Below are 23230 nucleotides of genomic sequence, written 5' to 3'. Positions count from 1 at the left end.
AAGGTTTTTGCCATCAAGGCCTCCCTATGAAGAAAGCAGTGAGTTACGATAACATTCTCATTTTGTTTCTTTACAAAAGATGTAAGGCCCTTAACACAGCCTACCATTGAAGAGGCTCCATCTGTACAAATGCCTACATATGACTTCCATGTTAACTGCCATTTATCAAGATAGCTATTCGAAATGTTAAAAATGTCCTCACCTTTTGTAGACACATTTAATTCTTTGAAAAAAAGAAACTGATTTACTATTTGATCTTCATTAATAAAACGGACGAATGCTAAGATTTGCGCCTTGTTGATAATGTCGGTTGACTCATCAACTTGCAATGCAATATTTGAATACTGAAGTTTATTACTACATACATTTTTCTCGATATCAGAAGATACATCTATAATACGCTTGTGAACTGTATCGCTGGACAGAGGAATCTTGCTTATTTCCTAGCATTGGCATGACCATTGTTTTGCATGCAGGCAAAAATAAGTGACTCACCTAAAGTATGATCTTTCGTATTTTTTGCTATCAGTTCTGAGACTTGATAAGACGCGATTTGAGCTTTATCAGAAACAGTCATTATACGTTTAAATGAATTTGCCGCTTTTGTTTGCTGTTCAGACAATCTCTAGAAAAAACATACAGATTTATCTTGTAAATTAGAGTGTATAGTTTTAAAATGTTTACTCAATTTACTAGGAAGCAATGATTCATTTGCCATTTTACATCCACATACTAAACATAGCGATAAAGGATGATATGATCTTTACTTCTGGTCCAAGTGAAACCAAAGCTTAAATAACTTTCATTATATTTGCGAGTAGGCCGCGATTCTGCTTTCTTACTTGCACTTAACTTTTGCTCACTTCCAGAATCTGATTCTTCAATATCACGCTTCTTTTTGAGAAATCTATCCATTTTATTTGGGTGTATTTATCTGAAAATAAACAATATTCACATAACATCCACTTCCAACACTTTTAAATTAAGTAATATACACAACAAGAATAAACCATATTCTTGTTCTCCTTGCAAGAAAAACCGCTGTTAATTAACATAATAATGATGTGTTGACAAAAAGAGCGGTAGATCCGTAATGAAAAGGTATAATAGAGTAACTATATTTATTTTTATATCTGGACACATATTTCTCTGGAATACCACAGGGCGCACCCGGAAATCTTCAAGGGCGCACCGGTGCCCTTTGAGAACCACTGCTCTAGCCAAACATTTCCCTTGCATCTATCCTATAAAACCCTTTAAGCAACTTAAATGTTTCTATCATAATCCCTCTTTTTCTACAATCAACCAACTTATGCAATCCACACCTTCAATCTATCCTCATACTGACATTCTACAGGCCACTTACCATATTGGTCACTCGCCTCTGAACTCTCTTCACCGTTTCTTCATCTCCAAGAGACCAAGAGGATCTGACTGTAGTACAGTCATTCAGATGGCGGCATGTCAAAGCTCTATAAAGAGGAATTAGAACTTCCTTATCTATACTTGGTAATGTGCTCGTCACTAGCCAAGTAATATTATAGGCTAATTTAGCAACCTTAGCAATATGTTCTCTAAACTTTAAATCTCTGTCGACCACCACCCCTAAATCTCTATCTTGATCTGTTTCCTGGAGTACAGTGATATTAGTATGATACATGTACATGCAGTACTAACATCCTTACCCTGCAGTATTTTACGCCATGGTCCAGATTTAAGCTTTTCCTAAGCATGTCATAATCGCCCCTTGTAGTTCCACAAATACTCTTTCTTGTTAGAATTTTACTCAGGTGTTACAATCACAAGTCAAGGCGACATTGTCAGTTACTTTCACCATATGAAGGCAATGTTGTCACCCTTGGTTATGGATGGCTGTTCTCTTCCTATGACTAGGTCCAATACTCTTCTATCCCAAGTTACCTCTATCACATGCTGCGCTGCATTAAGTAATTATCCCACAGCAGGTGTAAAAATTCTGTTCCCTTTATACCATGTGATCTTTCTTCCTTCCAATCTATAACTCGATATTTGAAGTCCCCCATAATATTCACTCGACTTGTACTAATTTGACGATGCATATCTTTCAGAATCATCTGTAGAACTCCCTGGCCTATAGCAACAACCAACCGTGTATTTTGTCTTATTGGTCTTAATATCACATCAGATTGTTTCAAATGAACAGATCCTACCACCAGTCTCATACTTCTTTTGGTTGCAATTCTTCTAATATCAGTAGTACTCCTCCCCCATCCTTGTCTATCGTCCCTGAAAATACTAAACCATTCATATTCATCCCTTGTTACTACATCATCTGCTGTTAACCAAGCCCCACTAATACCTATAAAGTTTGGTTCAGTTCCATTAACCAATACCAAAGACTCCTCCTCCCTCTTGTTCCTGATATTTCTACCATTAGTATATAGAAACAACAACATCTCTTTATTCCCCATACCTCCTTTACTTTCTGAATTGACTACCCAATTGAATATTTTTGCTTGAGAGACTAGATTCCTCACTTCACACAAACTTTCTTGCTTCCACATTAATTCCTTAAGTTTCCCTGAATTTGCACGTCAACATGCTCGGCGAACAAAGCTCTCTTCAGAGACCTAACAGGAAAATCATTCAGATGCAGTCTATTCCCATCGTAAAAATCCTTCTTTCCGTTAATCAAAGACCACAAATCCACAAATCCTACATGATTCCACGTTCTTCACAATCTACGTGTAGACTCATTGGCTATCAAAATCCTCCTCATCAGTTCACCTCTATCATAGTGTGATAGGACACTTATACTCTTCTCCTTCTCGCTCTTCAGTTTAGCGTCTTCTAACAACTCCTTTACATCCTCTCTCACAGAATACTTCTTGGCTCTCAAATCATTGGTACCACCCAAGAATTAGCCGGTCTGTTTCATACAGAGGTGGGTTTTTTCGCTCGGAATCTCGGGTTTTTCATCGCCCGGAACAAGTAAACCGGCCTCGTGACCACAAATGGATTAGTAATGAATCCGTCTCAGCTATATGCCAGTTCCGAGCTCGGAAAAGCAATTGTGACATATCTTGTAAAAACTTTCACCAGGAACATTTTGTGGGCAATGCCTATAAAGTCAACTACATTCGAAAACGACTGAAACGGGAAAATCACTCCCACCAAGACTGTCTCCATGCTCTTGGATTCAGGCCAATTGAATAGAACAAACTGAAGAGGAGATATAGGTTACATATTAGTGCTGTGGCACAACAGTTGAGTTTAACACAAAAGTTGGGATACATTCAGAACTGGGTGACTTGACTTGGTTCAGGTTACTAATGGTTTGTGCTATATCTTTCTGGCAGATTATCGGTTGGTTGGAGTGACAATTGCATTCTTCACCAATGCAGGAAGTGAAAGAGCAGAGCGATGGCAGGCCTTAATAATAATAATAATAATAATAATAATAATAATAAAGGCTTGGCAGCCATTTGGATAGAACGCGAGTTTGCAGCAATGGACCTTGTAAAATCTGCCTTACATTTGTTCTTTTGCAACTGTTAAGATCTGCAAATAAGGTGGAATTTGCAGCTGGAGTTTTAATCTTCAGTCACTGGTAGTTTGTCGTTTGTACTTATACAGTTTTGGCACGCTGTTTGTGAGACCAAAATTTAAATAACCTCTGAGAAATATTTAGGAAGAGATGAAGGTCTTCATTTCTGCAAGGATGATTTCTGTTATTCTCTATGACAGGCGTTCGTATCAGAAGAAATTAATCACTTATGAGGTCATCGAAAGGAAGAAAAGAATTTACGGAGGTTACCAAATTCTTATAGTGTAAAATCAAAGGAGAGTGAGAATAGTAGTTTGAAAGTTATTCCATCACAAAAAAAAAAAAAAAAATCGTATGAGTTTGTGATCTGAGTTGCCAAGAGGAGAAATGAAAACCGAAGACTATTTGAAAGGATAGCTGTTAAAAAGAGATGAGGTGTGTGTGTGTGTGTGTGTGCGTGCGTGCGTGCGTGCGTGCGTTGTGTGTGTGCGTTGTGTGTGTGTGTGTGTGTGTGTGTGTGTGTGTGTGTGTGTGTGTGTGTGTGTGTGTGTGTGTGTGTGTGTGTGTGTGTGTGTGTGTGTGTGTGTGTGTGTGTGTGTGTGTGTGTGTGTGTGTGTGTGTGTGTGTAGCAGACTGGCAATCTGTGTTAGGTATTTATTGCTAGCACAAATACACAGAAATTCCAGCCTGGCAATTTGGAGAATGTAACTGGAGAAGGATAGACAATTTATGTTTTGAACTGAAGTCCACAAAAAGCACGACATCACTGATAGTATATTTAAAGAAAACAATCGCATTTTCAAGAGAAATGAAGAAGTTGGGAAATGATAGAACAAACTAAAGTATTCATTTTCTTTCTTTTGCTGTTTATCCAAATCCAAATCAGAACAAAGAGGGATATTCAATGTTTTGGGGATATCATTCCGGAAGATTGCACAACTACCATCTTTGTGGTGCGAGGAATTGTATGTTATGTATATTGGGTGCCGGCCTTGTAGGACGAGTGATTAGCGTATCTGCTATCGATCAAAGAGGATGCGGGTTCGAATCCCGCCTAGGCATGACTGTTTGTGCTTGTCTTCCACCTTCATAAATTCATTCTTTCAAGTGAATAAACACTCTCCCAAGATGAGGGTGGGTCACCATGGTAGACGTAGACCCAACAATCTCGTAAGAGGAGAGACCTTTACCCCAGCAGTGGGGAAAAGTTACAGGCTGGGAAAAAGTATTTCGCAGCTTTTAAATCTTATTTGTAGAGTTATTACTACATATGGGGAGGATTTGGTTTATACGTCCTCGAAAGCAGTCGAGTGAAACTTCTAGTGCTGAAATAGTTGCGTGATCACCAATATCTCATTATTTTAATGAGGAAGCATGAGCTGATGAAAGCGTCATCAGTGTGCGATTAATGGTTTCTCTCTCTCTCTCTCTCTCTCTCTCTCTCTCTCTCTCTCTCTATCAATTGTTACGAATAGAAGATTTCTTCTTCTGGGCCTTTCAGTACTGACGTCTGCCTACGGTGAAGATTGTTAAATTTGACTCATTTAGTGTTCAATACTAAATGGATTGCATCCTATATTTAGTTCTTTTCAATTGTTATTCATAAAGAAACTTTAATGAAATAATCCCACATCCCACTTGTAATTGAAAAAGTTGTATTTTCAACTTACCCCAGGATTTTTTCATATATTGCTGAGTTCTTTGCTGAAATGAAACATAGCACCAATGAATTAATCTTTCAAATACTAATTTTTCAGACGGTGAAGCGACGCCTTCCCAGCCCTTATACAACCAACTGTAGGGACTACTTGGAAGAGTGGAAATCACGTGGTGGATCTGGCCCGTTATCTCACAAGGTGTGCTCAGTCTCGATTTCAAATTGATCATATTTTGAATTAGCCAAAAATTAAGAATTAAGTTTGTTAGTCACTCTCATTAAGCTAAAAATAGATTTTCCCCCATTCTATAGATAATGAAAAGGTGTAAGCAATATAACACAATACTATGGAATAGAAGAATGTGAAGATGGTATCCGTTATAACGAATTATATGACAGTATGTGTAATGTATTCAGAGAAGATAAATTCTTCTATTGAAAAATAACGAAAATACTATTAGTGAAACGTAGATGGCGAAGTGTAGGTGGTGGATTGTAATAGAGCAGTTGTGTTTAACCTTTTTTTACTACGCGAGCTACTTTTCTATAAAACGTTATTCGGCGTTCTACTCTTTTATATGGATCACGTTCCCCCAACCTGATATCTGATTACGCATAAATAAACAAATAAAAATAAACAACTAAACAAAAATACATAAATAAAAACTTTATTCGTGTATTTAAAAATTTATTTATCACTTTTAATTATTTTAATAAACAAAAAAATATCGGAATAAAATATTTATTTCTCTATTTTGGTAAACTAAAGTTAGAAAAAACAACAGATTGATTACAAACTCACAAGTTACACGAAATGCTGGCTGATTAAATAAAAAAAAAACTTAAAGTGAAATTTGGCATTGTTTGGACCTCGCAATATTTTCATAGTCAAGTTGATATGAAGTGGCCAATCGCAGACAATCATCCAAATGATCATTTGTAATTTGGTTTCTTAATTGATTTTTTATGACGGTCATTTTTGAAAAAAGCTGATTCTGAAAAGTATATCGATCCAAAACACGACAGAATTTTTCGCGTAATATCAGTTAATATTGGGGATTTTTCATGTACATACTTCCAAATGACTTCATTGCTAATTGATTTTAAATGTAAACTATTCTGAATGTTTATTATCTCAAGTTCTACTTCAGCTTGGTTTATATCAAACAGCCCACTAATTTTATTTGAAATTTCTGTGATGTTCAAGTTTTCTTGAAATGGATTATTCATAAAAGATACAGTCATTTCAGTTTTATTAAAATGGTTAAATCTCGAATTTATTTCTTCCTCAACTAATTCTATTTCATGAATAAATTCTTTTAAACCATAGCGAAGCATTGCTTGATTTTGTTAAAAATTTTTAATAAATATGGGAGATGTCTAAATTCACGGATTTTTTTTTCTTTAATAAAACTAAGTATTATAAGTTAAGGGGATAAAAATTCCTTATTGTTTTTCAGCCAGTAAGCGAAACTAAGATCGAAAACTACGATCGTTAACGTTTCATGCCGACGAACTGTCATGAACTATCCAAGCGTAAGTGACCACTTGGTAGTGCCACACCACAGCAACTCGTTGCAAAGGTGGAGCAAGTCCCTCATTTTTCTTGATATTTTCTCATAATGTAAAACACACAGCTCTTAAGAGATGTAATACTGTTTTACATTATGAGGGGAGGTCACTACCCAGACCGGTTTAAACCTTTTTTGAGGTCTCATCAGTGAGTAGCTAGACCTACAATATCAGAGTTTAAGTGAAGAAAACTTACTTACTGGCTGAAAAACAATAAGGGATTTTTATCTCCTTAACTTATATCAACCTCGCCAGAAAAAAATAGCCGTTTGGCTTTTCATCAAAAGTAAGTATTGTTGGAAAGTTTTTATTGAACTTAACATGTCAATTAAATTTTTTTTATCTCTGCTTCTTCTTCTGCTTCTTCCTTTCCAGGCTTATAGGCCAAGTGGCCTGTTTCGGACTCAATTCCATCTTTTTAAGGGTCTTCCTCTGTATCGAGTACCTTTTGGGTGGTAATTTGGAATCTGTTTAGGTATTCTGCTTCTATTCATTCTTAGTATGTGTTCTTTCCATTTTTCTCTATAGCAATCTATGGAGTAATCTATAAAGCAATCTATAGCATATCTCTAATTATAACTCTAAATTTAAATTGCTTAATTTCGTACAGAAATCTACTAAAAATGATAAGTGCAACAGCCATCTTTTATCACTCAATTGTGGATAAAATATGGGGTCTCCTTTTTCATCAAGAAAGATTTTTATATCGTTAATTAATACTAGAAATCTTTCTAAAAATTGAGCCAGCGAACATTATTGTACAACAGAAGTTCCCTATCATCATCTGCCTGTAATTTAAATAACCGCCGTTGCAGGGCTTTTCCTCGAACAGAATTTACAATTTTAAATTTAATATCCAAAACATGTTTTGTGTTTAATCTTTTACTACACAGTACTTGTTGGTGAATAATACAGTGGTACCTTAAAAAATCTGGATATTTGTCATTGTTTTACATAATGAAATGAAGCCTGATTTATTACCTATCACTGCAGGAGCACCATCAGTAGTAATAGACAGAAGTTTAAAAAGCGGAAGTTTGTGTTGTTTCACAAATTCATCAAATGCCGAAAAAAATATCTTCTTCCCTAGTCCTTCCCAATAATTATATAATTTTCAAAAGTTCTTCTTTACTTGAATAATCTTGAAATCCATGCGAATAAATACCATTAACTGAGCAATATCAGTGAAGTCGTTGATTCATCAAATTGTAATGAAAACGCAACACACTGGTGAATGTCTGACATTAACTGAGCATTCAGATCGGCATTTAAAATTTCAACTCTTCTCATAACCGTTGTTCTGGAAAGTTGTAAATCTTTAATATCCGAAATGATTTCATTTTAATTTTTAAAATCAGAAAATAAAGATTCTGCTACTGCAAGAAACGATTCTTTTATTAACTCTCCATCAGTAAAAGGCTTTTTTGCTTTTGCTAATAAATGACACACTTTAAAAGATGCAATAATGACTGATATTGGTTTATTTATTACGTTCGAAATCATATTCTGTTGTCGAGAAAGTCCTACCTTTAAATTTATAATTTTTGATTTACATGTTTCGGGATTTTTTGGGAACTCTTCATCATATTTTGCATGTAGCGATCGAAAATGTCTCTCAATATTACAATTTTTTTGGAATTGTTACAGGTGAATTACAAATCAAACAACAACATTTTTATTTACATTTGTAAAGAAAAAATCCGTTTCCCATGCCTTGTGAAATTGATACGTCTTCGATTTCTTTGATACACTCATGATTATCCTCAAATTAAACGAAACGCATACGATGTGCTTTTGTTATACGTCTACTTTTGCTATCCAGTCGTTACTGCGCCATTGTAAACTTGTATTATTATTTAACTTTGTATACTTGTAATTTCTATTAATTACTTGGAGTGTCTTTTATTCTATACTTTATTCTCCGTTATCTTTCTAATTTGCTGTGTGCGCTTTCTCTCTCTCTCTCAGAATCTCTCTTGTTTATCTTATTACGTGCTTTGTTTATCTGCCTTTCGCATTACGAGTCTTATGCCTAAGATATTAGAAAATTAATTTAAAATGAGACTGCGCCACTAATATCTTTGATTCGCAAAAAGAACTAAACTATGCGGCTGGTGGATTTCTCTCTCTGTCGTTATCTAACACAAATTCCTACATTAAAACTTTCACAAACAGTCGTGGTCTATTCTTTTTCTTAATTTCACGCTTTGGCCAACTCACTTAGATTCCCGCTCAACAAGTCCGGTTTATTCTGGAAACAGTGAAGTTGTAAATAAACAAACAGGCCACACTCTTTTAACACGTTCATTGCCAATCACGCGATATCGCGCGATGCGAGCTCCCGCCAAAGGGCCAATCACGCGTTATCGCGTGGACGACGTTAACTAAATAAAAAATAAAAAAGTTGGCTACCACACGAAATTCCAATTTTCAGCTTGGCAATGAACGATATCGCGCGATCACGCGATGTGAGTTCTCGCCAAACGGCCGATCACGCGTTATCGCGTGGACGTCGCTAACTAAATAAAAAAAAATAAAAAAATTTTGGCCACCACACGAAATTCCAATTTTCAGCTTGGCAATGAAGGTGTTAACAAGAAAGTCAAATGACAATTATTTACATTACTATGAAATATACACAATTTTAACGTTAGGGAGATTGCTTTCTCTATCCATCTATAAAAACTGTTTAGCAAAAATTAGAACCTTCATTATTCAACATTCAAAACTTTCTTTAACGCATTAGGTTACCTACTCTCAGTTTACAAATTTTTACTTACAAATCTCTAAGCTTACTCGTAAAGAGGTTACCTAGTGTGTTATCTTTACACATTTGATATCACCCTCTAACATGCCAATTGATTCTCTTATGGACATTTCTTAACACTATTAAACATGTATATCTTAAAAGTCTTTTTTTCTATCAACTATAACAGGAATTATATAAACGTTTTGAACTTACAAAGGCTCTGTATCTCACTTCAGTCAAAAGTCTTTCACTAAACGTTCTATGGCAATTCTTTAGTCTCAGATCTTCTTCAGGAAATTTTGGCGAGGCTGCATCTTCTCAGGAACATAGCGGGCTGTGGACTCATTCAGCTTGGGCAAAAGGTTACTCTCCCTCGGAGAAAAGAAAAATTTACGAGCGAAGGTACTTCGGGAAATTTACCTTGCCTTTTCTCCTCTGCTTGGGCTCGCCGAAAATGCCGCGACAACTTCCTTCTTTTTCTGCTGTTTGAATAGCTAGAACTGCCGCCAACTGCTAGCTGGATCCCTCTCTGGCCTGGAAACTTTTCTCCAGTAATTGGAACTCTTCCTTTTGGCAATTTGAAACCTTGTCTGTGGCTTAGAAGTAGTCTCTCTCTCTCTAGCGACGTCTCGAACCAAGAAGCTCCTTTCTGGAAGCGGGAACCATGCTCTCAAGCAATATTTGTCTGGACAGCCTCTCTGTCTCTCTCACAGCAACTCTGGACCGGGCGGCCTCCTCTCTGACAGCAATTCTGGAACCGGGAACCCTTCTGCTTGCTTCAGTCCCTTTTTATTAGGCCTCTTCTGAGACCTCGCATGAAGTTTGGCAACCCCCAAAGAATCGGTATGAGTCTTTCATCATAAGTTTCAAGTTCTGCACTCCTTTGGTTCTCCTCCGCTTTCTTTTGATTGTAAGTTGCCGGCCATCAGAAAGTTGTTTGAACTCTTTCTGACTAACTTCGGAGATGCTTACACTTAGAGGCTGCAAGCCTTTCTCATACATACAAGTTTCAATAACAATCTTTCTAATCCCGCCATGTACAGCTTCGGCAATAAAAACATTGCCTTTGTTTTTAACACTCTAACATATTCTTATTAAAGCAGTATATACAGTTAGCTTCAAAAGAGTTATTTACAAAAACATCTGATACAAACTATAGCGAGACAAACAAAGTTTATTTTTTACAATATTCACATGGGGCTTAACCTAACTAAAAAATCGATGTAATGTGCTTCGGAATATTTAATATTGAAGCTACAATCGACTTTTTACACTTTGCTTATAATCGTATATTCACTCAGCGCGCTGTTTGACTTCCACTTATCCAAATTAATTCATTTACCGACTTATAAGAAAATTACTGATCTGACAATTTTAACGAAAAATAAATAAACAATAGCAATACACATAAAGTGAATTAAAAATAATGATAAATAAAATATTATGTTTTCAGTTTTAATTAAATTTGTAAGTAAGGAGGAATACATAAGAGATCGACCAAGAATACACAAGCGATCGACCAAAGAGAGAGTCTCACTATAATATCAATGTAGCCCCTGTTTGAGCCCTCTCTAGGTTCTAGGTTTCTCTCGTTGAATGGGAGTTTTATCATATCAGGTATGTAGAAGCTTCAGTGGATTTTTGCGTAGAGATTATTATAATTATATGTTAGGTAGCTTGTGAATGTGGTCTTGTTATCTGATATGTTGTTCTGGCTATTCTCTAGGTTGGACTTTAATAATGTTTTAGCATGAATGTGTTGTGTCATAACTGTTTCACTGTAAATATTTTGTGTACTTTCCTTCCTGCAGTTACAAATTTAGGCTGTTCTGTTTGTCCCCAGAATATCAGTTTTACCATTTTATTTTGCAGCGATTGTAATCTGTTAAATTCCTACTCGGCGCAGAATGTGTGTGATGTAATTGCGTATCTTAAAATGTTTTCACATAATGCTTTTTATTTATTTCTTTTTTTGTCTGTATTTCTTTTATCACTATTAATGTAATACCTCATTAAAAAATTCACAAACCCTTTTTAAAATGGTATCCATTTTTAAACTCCTTAACTTTCCCATGTCTGTGAGTTTTCGTAGCTCAGTCAGTAGGGACGAAATCATTCGGTCGGAAAACCTAGTTTCGAATTCTTTCTATTGTAAGAATTCATATTCTAATACAAAAGTTTGGCCATTATATTTTTAACCTAACAACAACAGCTCGTCTAGGTTAAGATATGCATAAAGTTACAAAAACTTATATAATGCTTTATCATATATACACATATTTACATTCATACAATATATATATACTTTTTATATATTATTATATAATATTAACATAAAATCACAGTAAAAATTCTAATATGTACAGAGATAGTTCATATAATTAATTAGGAAGGAACTAAAAACTAAAACTAGTTCAATAGAATTTAAACTTTTTACATTTTCCACCTGAAACTGGATCTTTTTAATACTAATATGCTAAAATCAATCATATATATAAATATATTCAACACATCTTCTATATGTCTGTGTGAAAACAAAAAAAGGCTTTCATTTGAGTTTCGTATTTCTATGGGTTAGTTTCACATCTTACTGATAAAGGTAGTGTGGTGAATATTTTTGGCTCTAAATAAGTTTAATGTTTGTGGAGTGCTTATTTATTTGCTTTAGGAACTATATATTTTAACCCGTTATGTCTATTAAGGAAAGCATTTTGTTTGACATTAACGTATTCGTTGTCATTTTTGATGAATAGCAGTACCATACGGGCGTACGAGGGTGGTCTGAAAAGTTCTTGGCCTAACAATGAAAAAACGAATTTATAATTTCAAAACTATTTTTATTTTTCAACATAATCTCCCGTAAGACTAATACATTTATTCCAGCAATGCTACATCGCCATTATCCCGCCCCTGTAGTGGTTCTACGTAAGATCTGCAAAATACTCCTCTACAGCTGCAATCACCTCTTGATTCGAAAAAAAAAAAAACGCTGACCAGCGAGGAAGGGTTTTAGTTTTCAGAAGAGACAGAAGTCAGAGAGAGAGCCCAATTTGAGGGAATAGGGTAGACGTTACAACAACTTACAGTGCAGATTCCTTGATTTTCCCATTGCCAAAACACCATTGTGGGCAGGCACATTGTCCTGATGAAAGATGTTTTTCTTCTGCAAACCGGGTCTTTTCTCTCGAATTGTTTCGTCTTGTCTGGTTAAAAGATCGGAATCATATTCCACGGTTATTGTTTTACCCTTTGCAAGATAATAAATAAATTCTGTGTGATTATACAGCGTTCCCCTTTTTACGGCAGTTCACGGTACCATCTAGTCCCCCCCGAATTTTATCCGGGCTCCGGAACCGGCATAGGCTGACGAATCAGACCTATGTCTGGGTCAATATTCCTGACTGTAATCCGTGTGTGTCCTCTGGCCGGTTTGCCTGCTTGCAGGATGAAAAACACCAGATAAACTGGCTGAAAAAACCCTGCTGTCCACGCTCAAAACTGGTTAACTTGGCTATGGCTGAGATCCTTGAGCTCCTCACGTCGTTGACGGGAATCGAACCTAGGACACTCCTCTCCCAGGCATATGGTTTCGAAGCGCAAAGCCACTAGCCTAACCGAGCGGACCATTTCAAGATAATCAAGACAGAAAATTCCTTAAGCATCCCAAAACGCCGATGCTATGACATTTTCTGCTGATGATGGAACCGAATTTATCTTCTTTTGCGCTGAACAACCGATTTCTGTCCACTGGTTTGACTGCTGTGTGGACTCTGGTGTATAATGGTTCTAAGTCTCATAAATCGACGCACAAAATCAGTTTTATTCTTGTTAAAACACTCCAAGTACTGTTCAGAGATTTTCGTGCGATTGTGTTTTTGATCTGCTGTGAGCAATCACGGCACCCATCAATTCTTCATGCAAAATATATACTAGACGTTCGTTTGAATTGCCTACAGTCTCAGAAATTTCATCCACTTTGGCTTGCCGGTCATCCAATACCATATCGTGTACTTGATCAATGATTTCTGACTTTTTGGACGTCCTTCACGTGGAACATCTTCAAAGCTCGTACGGCCACGTTGAAACTCGGCAGCCCATTTCTTAATTGTGGAAAATGAAGGAGAAGAGTGCCCATAAACGTTTATGAACTTCTAATAAATTTCTTCTGGTGTTAAACCTTCTTTTACAATGAATATTATAAAACCCCAGGATACTAAATTTTATCCATTTCACGAGATACAGACAACATTTTTGCTTCAGACAGCTGTATAAAACTACTTGATATAAATACTTGATAAAAATACTTGCAATTTCACATGGATCCTTATAACAGATGTACCAACTTAGAAAAAAAAACTTGCCGATAGTGTTGCCATGTATGGTCGAGGCCGAGACAAGGGATAGTATGTTTAGCATGGTGTATTGATTCAACATTGCAGCATCATTGCATTTGTTTCTAGTTAAGATTTGAACTACTTTATTCTGAGTTGAAATTAAAAGTATGATTGTGGTGCGATAGATTCTTCCCCAACTAAAAATACCATATTGTGATATGCTTTGAATCCCGGCAAATATAATATTTTTAGCACATTAAATTTAAAACTTTTTTGTTCGTAAAGTCCGTTTAACATAATCTTTACTTTTATTTACGAATCCTTTTGGTGGCACATTGCTTAATAGTCAGGTGAAATAGTGCTCCTTAGCAAACAACATTTTAATTACTTGTGTTATTTAAAACATTTATTAAACTAATTCCTGTAACCTGAATGCTCAACTATATGAAAGTTCACCTCTGCAAGAAGTTTATAAAAAAAATTGCATATTCAACTTGCTGTTAGTCCCCAGTGGTCATTGGACGACCGTTGACTATAGATTTAGATCTATAGTCAACGGTCTAGATTTAGAATTATTATAATCTAGATTTATAGGTTAGATTTTTGTGTGTTTCGGAGCAGTTTTTTTTAATCGATATAGTTTGCATGATATTTTCCTGATTTCTTGTGTAGATAATTTGTATGGCTATTCCAGCTTTGATCAGCATCGAGAAGTAGTGCGAGACGTCTTGTTTTCACCTGTTTGATGGTTGTGGTTTTAGGAAGAGCGATTTGTTCATAGGCAGATGGATGTCCGATAGTAAGATATTTAGATACTATGGGTAGGATTTGGGGATTTTGTAATAGTACTAGCTTTTTTTTTCAGGATTTAGATATATACCGTTTTCAGTGAGCCAGTTAGTGATTTGATTGACTGATTATGTTGCACATTTGTTTAAACGATATATGCGAAGTTGTGAATGATAGTATGGCCATTTCGTCTGCGTATTAGAAGATTTTACTTTTTAGGTGAAGATGGCTAATATCGTGTGTGTGTGTGTGTGTGTGTGTGTGTGTGTGTGTGTGTGTGTGTGTGTGTGTGTGTGTGTGTGTGTGTGTGTGTGTGTGTGTGTGTGTGTGTGTGTGTGTGTGTGTGTGTGTGTGTGTGTGTGTGTGTGTGTGTGTGTGTGTGTGTGTGTGTGTGTGTGTGTGTGTGTGTGTGTGTGTGTGTGTGTGTGTGTGTGTGTGTGTGTGTGTGTGTGTGTGTGTGTGTGTGTGTGTGTGTGTGTGTGTGTGTGTGTGTGTGTGTGTGTGTGTGTGTGTGTGTGTGTGTGTGTGTTTGCGTGTTTGCGTGTGTTAAATAGAATAGGAGATAGAACAGCTCCTTGTGGTACTCCACAAGTAACCGATACCTCTTTGCTGTACGCTGATCCCATAAGTGTGTTGTGATTTCTGTTTATCGTGTATGTCTTGAACCATTGGAGTATACCATCTCTCATTCCGATATGGGTTAGATTGGTCAACAATGTTTTTGTTGACCAATTTTGATTGGTCAACAAAAACATTGTTACCAAGTAAAAACATTGATACCAAGTTCGATATACTAACACAAAAACATTGGTCAACAATGTTTTTGTGTATCACACAATGTTTTTGTGTAACAATGTTTTAGTATATCAAACGCTTTTGTTAGGTCAATAAAAAAGACGAACACTATTCTGTTTTTATCTTTCGCGGCGTTTATTAGGTCTGTGAAATCTTCCAGGAGTTTATTTTTTTGAAAACGATATTGTGTTTTTGGATGCTTGGGAGTTTTTCAATGTATGTGGAGAGTTTGCAATACATACAATACTCATGCGCTCCATGATTTGGTTGAATACAGATAATGTAGCTATGAGTCTGTAATTATTTCTGTTTTTTTTTTTCCATATTTATGTATGGAAGTAATTAATGCTTCCAAACGGAGTATATATATGCTCCGTTTTGAAGATGTTATTTAACAATTTTAGTTTGGACATAGGGGTTGAATGTTTTTGATGTCTTTTGGTCTGATTCCGTCTATCCCCGGTCGTTTGTTAGGGTTAATTTGTTGAATTACCAGTGATAGTTCTTCTTTTGTTACTGTGGGGAACCACATCGATTGGGTTGCTCATGGACCTAGTGGAGAATGTTAGTTTGTGTGAGGAAGGGTTGTTTCGTGTAGTTTTTGGACAGAGTTCACGAAGTGCTCATTAAAATTGTTTGCCAGATATTTGAGGGATATGCGGTTGCAAGAAGAGCTGTGTTTTATTGTTTCTGAGGCAGTGGTTCTGTGTATTTTGTCCAAGATTTCATTAATCAGGTACTAGGTTTCCTTTATGTCTTTCCGAGCTGTTGTTAATTTGTTGCTGTAATAGTTTCTTTTTGCCGTTCTAATCTGTGTTGTTAGGAGATTCCATTATCTTTTGATTTCTGCTTGTAAAGCGATATTGTTTGTGACTTCTTAAGTTGTTTCCATAGGGCTTGTTTTCTCTGTATCTTTGTTAATATGTTGTCTGTTATCCATGGATTCTGTTTAGTTTGGGAGCGTATTTTTATTTTTGTTAATGCTTTCTTATATATTTAATTAAATGCAAGTTTAAGATTATTATATATAGCTTCAGCAGAGTCTTAAGATGCTATCTGCATCCAGTCTGTTTTTCTGATTTCATCGTTGACTCTTGTTTCATTTAGAATGCTATGATACTGATTTGTTGTCTCAGTGAATTTTATGGGTTTGGTTCAGTGTGTAACTGTAATGCTGTCAAATAATGGTCTGCCAGTTTGCATGTTATGACGGCTGCTGTGTGGCTGTTTGGAGGGCCTTTATATTTATATGATCAATGCAGGATGAGGTTGTTGTATTTCCGACTATCTCTTCTCGTATACGACTGTCTGGATGGGATTATGTTATTTGCTGATAAGAGGTCTAGGTAATCTTTTGTGTTGTTATTTATGTTCCTAATGTTTTTATTAATGTCTCCTATTATTATCAAGTATTCTGAGGCGCCTACTTCCGTGGCTAAAAGCCATCTCTTTAGTTCATCTAAAAATTTTGTGGTGCTTAAGTTGGGTGGTCTGTATATTGCGTTTAATATCAGGGAGTTTTCTTGTTTTGATGTTTTTAATTTCGATGCATATGTTTTCTGCGTATTCCACTTTATAGTTTACTTCTATTACTTCTAGTTTATGTTTTGTAAATATTATTATACCACCGCCTCGTTTTGTTTGTCTGCAGTTTGTGTTGATGGAAGTATGGCGTTTGGGAGGTGGATGTCTTTTCGTTTGTCGTAGATACTTCAGTCAGTATTAAAATGTCTATGTTGACTATATCTTCCTTCAGATAAACTTGGAGGGTCAGAAAGTATTTTTGAATGCTTCTGATGTTGATATGCAGAATAGATGGTCCTTTTTTGGGGATGGTTGCTTGTTTACATTCTGTTATTGATTTCAGAATGTAGCAATTATCACGTTCTGAGGTTATTACATCTGCTTGATGGTCTGCATTCATATAGGTTGGTGTGCTGTTCCTTCTTTACGAGTTGTCAATTTTCCATTCAATGTGGCAGCCTGTTGAGGTCTTCCGGATTTTATTTCGATTGGTTTTGCATCTTTCTAAGGAATACATTGCTGTCTCTTATCCATATAAACTGTTTTACTTTCCTTGTTTGTAGAATAGTTTCTGATACTATGGCGAATGATACTAAAGAACAAGTATATTGGGTTATTTTCGTGGTCTCCTTTCAGTTCCGTGACTACTGGTGTTTTAATCCTGCTTGCTTTTATAAGTGTAGTTTTTGTTGGGCTGTTGGTGAGTAGCACCACGATCAGAGGAGGATGGGAAATATTTTCTCTTTTCCTTTATTTGTGGTAGCCGATGTACTGACTGGATATCTCTTGATTCAATGGGAATGCCAATTTTTTGGCTTAGTTGTATTACGTGTCTTTTAGGTGTTCCGTAACAATTTTATGGAGACCATCTATCAGGAGATCATTTTTATACTGCTGTTGGTTTAAGAGCGCGTACTATTACTTTAAAGAGTTTTGTTCTTGTCTTAGTTCCGTTGTGCTCTTTTACGCATTTATTTTATTTTCTCTAACTGTCTGTAATACATTTTCTACCGAATTATTATTAAATTTAATAAATTCCTCATATTGGTTGAATTTTTCGATAACCTGTATGGCATGTTTTTGAAATAGTTCTCCAACAAAATCGATTAAACAGTCTTTCAGGTTTTGTAACGTATTTTCAAGTATTGCATTCAAAGTTGGCTCACCTGGGTTTCCATTGTTGTTTTCTTTGTTTTTCTTTCCCTGTGCGGTTGATAACTGTTTACTGCCTGCGGTTGTTTTCTGCGTTGTCTGCTTCTCGCCTGCAGTTGAAGGCGACATTTCTTTGTTTTCTTTACACTGCTGACACTTCCACTTGCTAGGCTTCGTGTTTGATTTTCTCTACCAACTACCCTCGGACAATCCCAAACATAGAAAATGCATCTTTCTCAGGCAGTTTCTGCATTTTTAGGGGTTTTCTTCCCCCGTTAAGTCTTCGTGGAATTTGTAGCACTTCATATTTCTTGTTTGACGATCTTGCTGTAATTTATAATATGACGACTTCCTTTGTTCTTTCTCGCGTAGTTGACCAACGTATACTTCGTAATGTGAGTACTTATAATTTACTTATTACTTAATAGATACTTAAGGTTTAACGTGAATATATTCGTCTTGAAGAACGGAATTCACTGATACACTTTAAATTTTAATTCATGGAAAAAAGCTACTTTGCAACTTAAAATATGGGAGCATCGATATAGCATGCTTGTTACCACTTGCTGATAAAAGCCCCCTTATAATAATAATAATAATAATAATAATAATAATAATAATAATAATAATAATAATAATAATAATAATAATTCGTTTATGCTTCAATATGTAGAGTAAAATGTGTGTTCATACCACCCTTGATACATCGCAGTTTTTCACCATTTCCCCCTACAAAGCATAATTCTCCCAATGGCCCTCCTTTCTTCAGTTAATGTAAACGTTTATAGATTCGAAAAACCTGTAAATAGACTACCGATGAGACAGGAGATTTTGAAATAACTGGAGAAAACTGTAGAAGCACATCAATGCCATGAGAAAATTATGTAGCGAACTGTCTAACTCCCTTTTTTTTTCCAGATATGTTCGGAGGAATGTAGAATGAACGTATCTCGAATAGTTGGTACCAAATACCGAATATGCTTTATCTCAACGACGAAGTATCCCATCGACCAACTTAACTGCTCTACAAATGGTAAGTTTTTTATTCTCTCTCTCTCTCTCTCTCTCTCTCTCTCTCTCTGTAGTGTAAATTTGAATTCTAACAACATTCGAAGACAACCTCTTTGCATTCCGAAGCAACATTACGGTTTATAATAATCCTTTAATGAAATGTTTTATTTTATTTTATTCAGGTGGTCAAACAGTTTCTTTATAAGAGTTCCCATTAATTGCGTGGTTGTCGTTGATTTCTTCTTTTCAAGTAAAAACACCTGTTATTAATACATAAAACTTTACATTCATCTTAAAGTAAAGAAAAAATAGAGTGGCGAAGTGAACCTGATCCCTTATTGTATGTGTTAAAGCAAAACCAGGTGTTGAGCGGCATAAGTGGGTATTCCACAATAGGCATTAACTACAAATATTTCACCTTATAGTGCTATTCAAGGACAATGGGACAAAAACTGCTATTTTCTTCAATTGATGAAACCTGTTGTGTCTTTAATATTAATTAAATATAATTGCTTACATTAACCAGTTCAACTCTGAAAGACATTTGTTTATAAAAGTAATCAATTTCCACTTTTGACCAGATTTTAATTACCCCCTGGAACCAGAAGTAAAGAAAGTTATGCAAAGCTTGTTGCTTGACTGTTACGAAGAGTGTAAACCAGCATGCTAGTAAGTATTCCTGCTTGAATTAGTATATAATATTAGATTTAGTTTTATTGACAAATAAACTCGGGTTACAGGGGTATATTAAAACTTATACATTGAACAATTAATTTCACTGATGATCCATGTGTACTTGCTTAAAGCACCAAAAATCCCAAAGGAAATATTTGTGATGAACCTTTTTGTTAGTATTTTGTACATTTTAAGAAACTTTTCAAGACTTGCGAAATCATATTAATATATTCACTTTCTTGAAAGATGAAAACGTTGCAGTTGAATTCCATTCTTCTCTCGATTGGGATAAATTTCCTTGTTCTCTGTGGTTGTAGTATTCTGAGAATAGCCTTCTCTTAGTAAGTGCCATTTTGGTCTTCTAACAATAGTTAGAAGACCAAAATGGCACTTACTCCACATTGACGGTAACAGAAAGAGATTATGCCAAAAATACTACCAAGAAACATGGATTAGCGTTTTCAGTTTTTCTATGGATTAAGAGAAGGATGCTTCATGTTTCTTTTGCGATTTCCGTGGAAACCACAAAAGAAACATCAGTCGTCCATCTCTTAATCCAGGTAAAAACTTAAAACGCTAATCCATGTTTCGTTTGTGATTTCGTTTTACGTGAAAACAAAAGAAAAGTTTGAACCGATACAGAGTTAGTGGCATAATCTACGTCTGGTGCGGTCAGGGTGGGGAAGATGTTAGTATTCTTCTACGTGGTGTGATTTCTACCCTTATAGTAGGGGCAATGCTCAGGATATATCCCCCCTCTGTTAACAGGATATCTGTTAATCTGTAAACCAGAGTAAATATTGGCAGCACATTTTGCCACATATAATCACTGAATTTCTACGTCACGTTTGTTGATTTCGGTATAGAAAGAGAGGTTCCACGTGAAGTGTCATGGCTCATATTGTGGATGCAAGTAACCTGGTTAGATCCATTGATATCAATAAGCAATAAATTTTCCTCGCTCATAGTTCAGTTCATGTATCTGATAATTGCACAGAAGTTTTCTCCTACTTGGTGTGCAGGAGGAATTAGGGATGTGATATGGGAGGAATGTGTAGGTACATACAAATAAATATAGATAGAGAGATAAATAAACTGATCGATTGTTCTTTATTTTTGTTCTTAATTCTAGTGATATGTCTTACACCTGGAATTTGAAAATAACTAAGAAGATATCAGAGGTATGATCACAATATTTGAACTAATTTTGCTGAAAAATTTATTTAAAGAGTGTTATTATTTAATATTAATTAATTATTTGAATCTTAATATACGCTTCTTGGAAACAAGTAAACAGACATCATAGTGTGAGGAACAAACAGTTATGCTTCCCAGATTAATGAGATTTAGACGTCTTTCGCTGCGATGAGAGCAGCGATTCTACTGGCATACTTTCCATGCGATGTATGATAGCGATCAGTGTAATGAGGTCTGCAACTGTAGTCGGGTAGACGTTGGTGTCGGGTGAAATCGACGTCTACCCGACTACAGTTGCAGACCTCATTACACGGATCGCTATCATGCATCGTATGGAAAGTATGCCCGTAGAATCGCTGCTCTCATCGCAGCGAAACATAGCCCTGATCTCAATACGGTTGAGATCAGGGCTATGTTTACGCTAGCAAAATGAGATTCATGTCCAAAATTTCATAATTTCATAATTTCATTACAGAGGTCCGATTCCGATCCAAAAAAAAACGAAACCATACCATCACACCGGCACCTCCAAGTTTCATAGTTGGCGTTACGCACTCTGGTAAACGACATTTACTAGACATCCACCACAATCACAATAATCGATCTGTTAGGTAGAGTATGTGTCGTGATTCTTCGCTCAATAACAGATTTCCAAGCTGTCACGTCCCATTGTACACTCCCATGCACCACTGAGGACGGCGCATGATGGTTCGGGTACTGTGGATCTTGCATATTACTGTCCTACTATTGAAACCCATGTTGTGAGCCTTCGTTCTGAAGAATTTTGTGCAGTGTTGTGTTGAGTTGATGCCCGAAACTCAGCAATAAACCTGTCGTTCGATGAATGGCTCTTTTACGAGGGTGATCTGAAAAGTTCTCGGCTTCGACCACAGATGGATTTGATTCTTAAGTTGGTACATCTGTCTATGTGAAATTGCAAGTCATTCTATCAAGTACTTTGTCTTATACACCTGCCTGAAGCAAATGTGTTATGTGTATCCCTTGAAATGGATAAAATTGAGTATCGTGCGGTTAAAACATTCTTTGTAAAAGAAGGTTGAACGCCAAAAGAAATTTATTCGAAGTTCATAGACGTTTATGGGCACTCCTCTCCTTCGTTTTCCACAATTAAGAAATGGGCTGCCGAGTTTAAACGTGGCTGTACCAGCCTTGAAGATGATCCACTTGAAGGACGTCTAAAAAGTGTAATAATACGAAATTATTGATCAAAGGCACGATATAGTATTGGATGACCGGCAAGACAAAGTGCCTGAAATAGCTGAGGCTATAGGCATTTCAAAAGAACGTGTAGGATATATTTTGCATGAAGAATTGCATACGAAAAAGCTTTGAGCAAGATGGATGCCGAGCTTGCTCACAGCAGATCAAAAACTTTATTAATTATCTTGAAAATGGTAAAACAATAACCGGGAATGTTATTCCGAAATTTTAACCAGACAAGGCGAAACAATTCGTGAGAAAGATCCCGGTTTACAGAAGAAAAAAATCATCTTTCATCAGGACAATGTACCTGCCCACAAAGGTGTTTTGGCAATTGGAAAATTAAGGGATATGCACTATGAATTGTTGTAATATCCACCCTATTCCCCCAGGTTTGACTCCCTCTGACTTTTGTCTCTTCCCAAAACTAAAACTCTTCCTCGCTTAGTCATTACGGAGGTTATGTTGAAGAATAAAATTAATTTTGAAATTATAAATTCGTTTTTTCAATGTTAGGCAGAGAAAGTTTCAGATCACCCTCATGCATATTATCCTTCTTAGCACCGGGAGGTCAACTTCGGTTTGTGTGGTGAGTTGTCATTTGACTTCCTGTTTATTCACTGACTGCTAGCATGAACTGTCCCAATTTTTCAGCGCTTTGCCGAACAAGTAGGTCTAAAGCATGGGTTCCTATCACAACGCCTATTTGAAACTCGTCAGATTCCTTCTCGCAGACAGTACACTAGGACACAGTTTCTCTGACTTGGGAGCATCATATATTTCCAGTTCATCCCGTCTACAGAGAAATGACTCGCTACATGTACGATACGACTTGCACATGCGGGTGGCAATTGAATTCTTTCCAAGTTCTGTGCTATGTGTACTATATAAACATATTTAAGTCATAATAGAAATACACTAGTATATTACTGAATGTGTTGACTGCCTGATTTTTGTGTGTTGCATTAATGCATACCGTAATCGTTTCTGTAAAATATATATAAAAAAGCCTTCTTTTTTCTTTTTAG

The sequence above is a fragment of the Typopeltis vanoorti genome, chromosome 21 (genome assembly GCF_054136105.1).
Source record: "Typopeltis vanoorti isolate ZY-2024b chromosome 21, IOZ_Tvanoo_1.0, whole genome shotgun sequence".
Lineage (NCBI taxonomy): Eukaryota > Metazoa > Arthropoda > Arachnida > Uropygi > Thelyphonidae > Typopeltis > Typopeltis vanoorti.
This window is presented reverse-complemented; position numbering follows the sequence as displayed.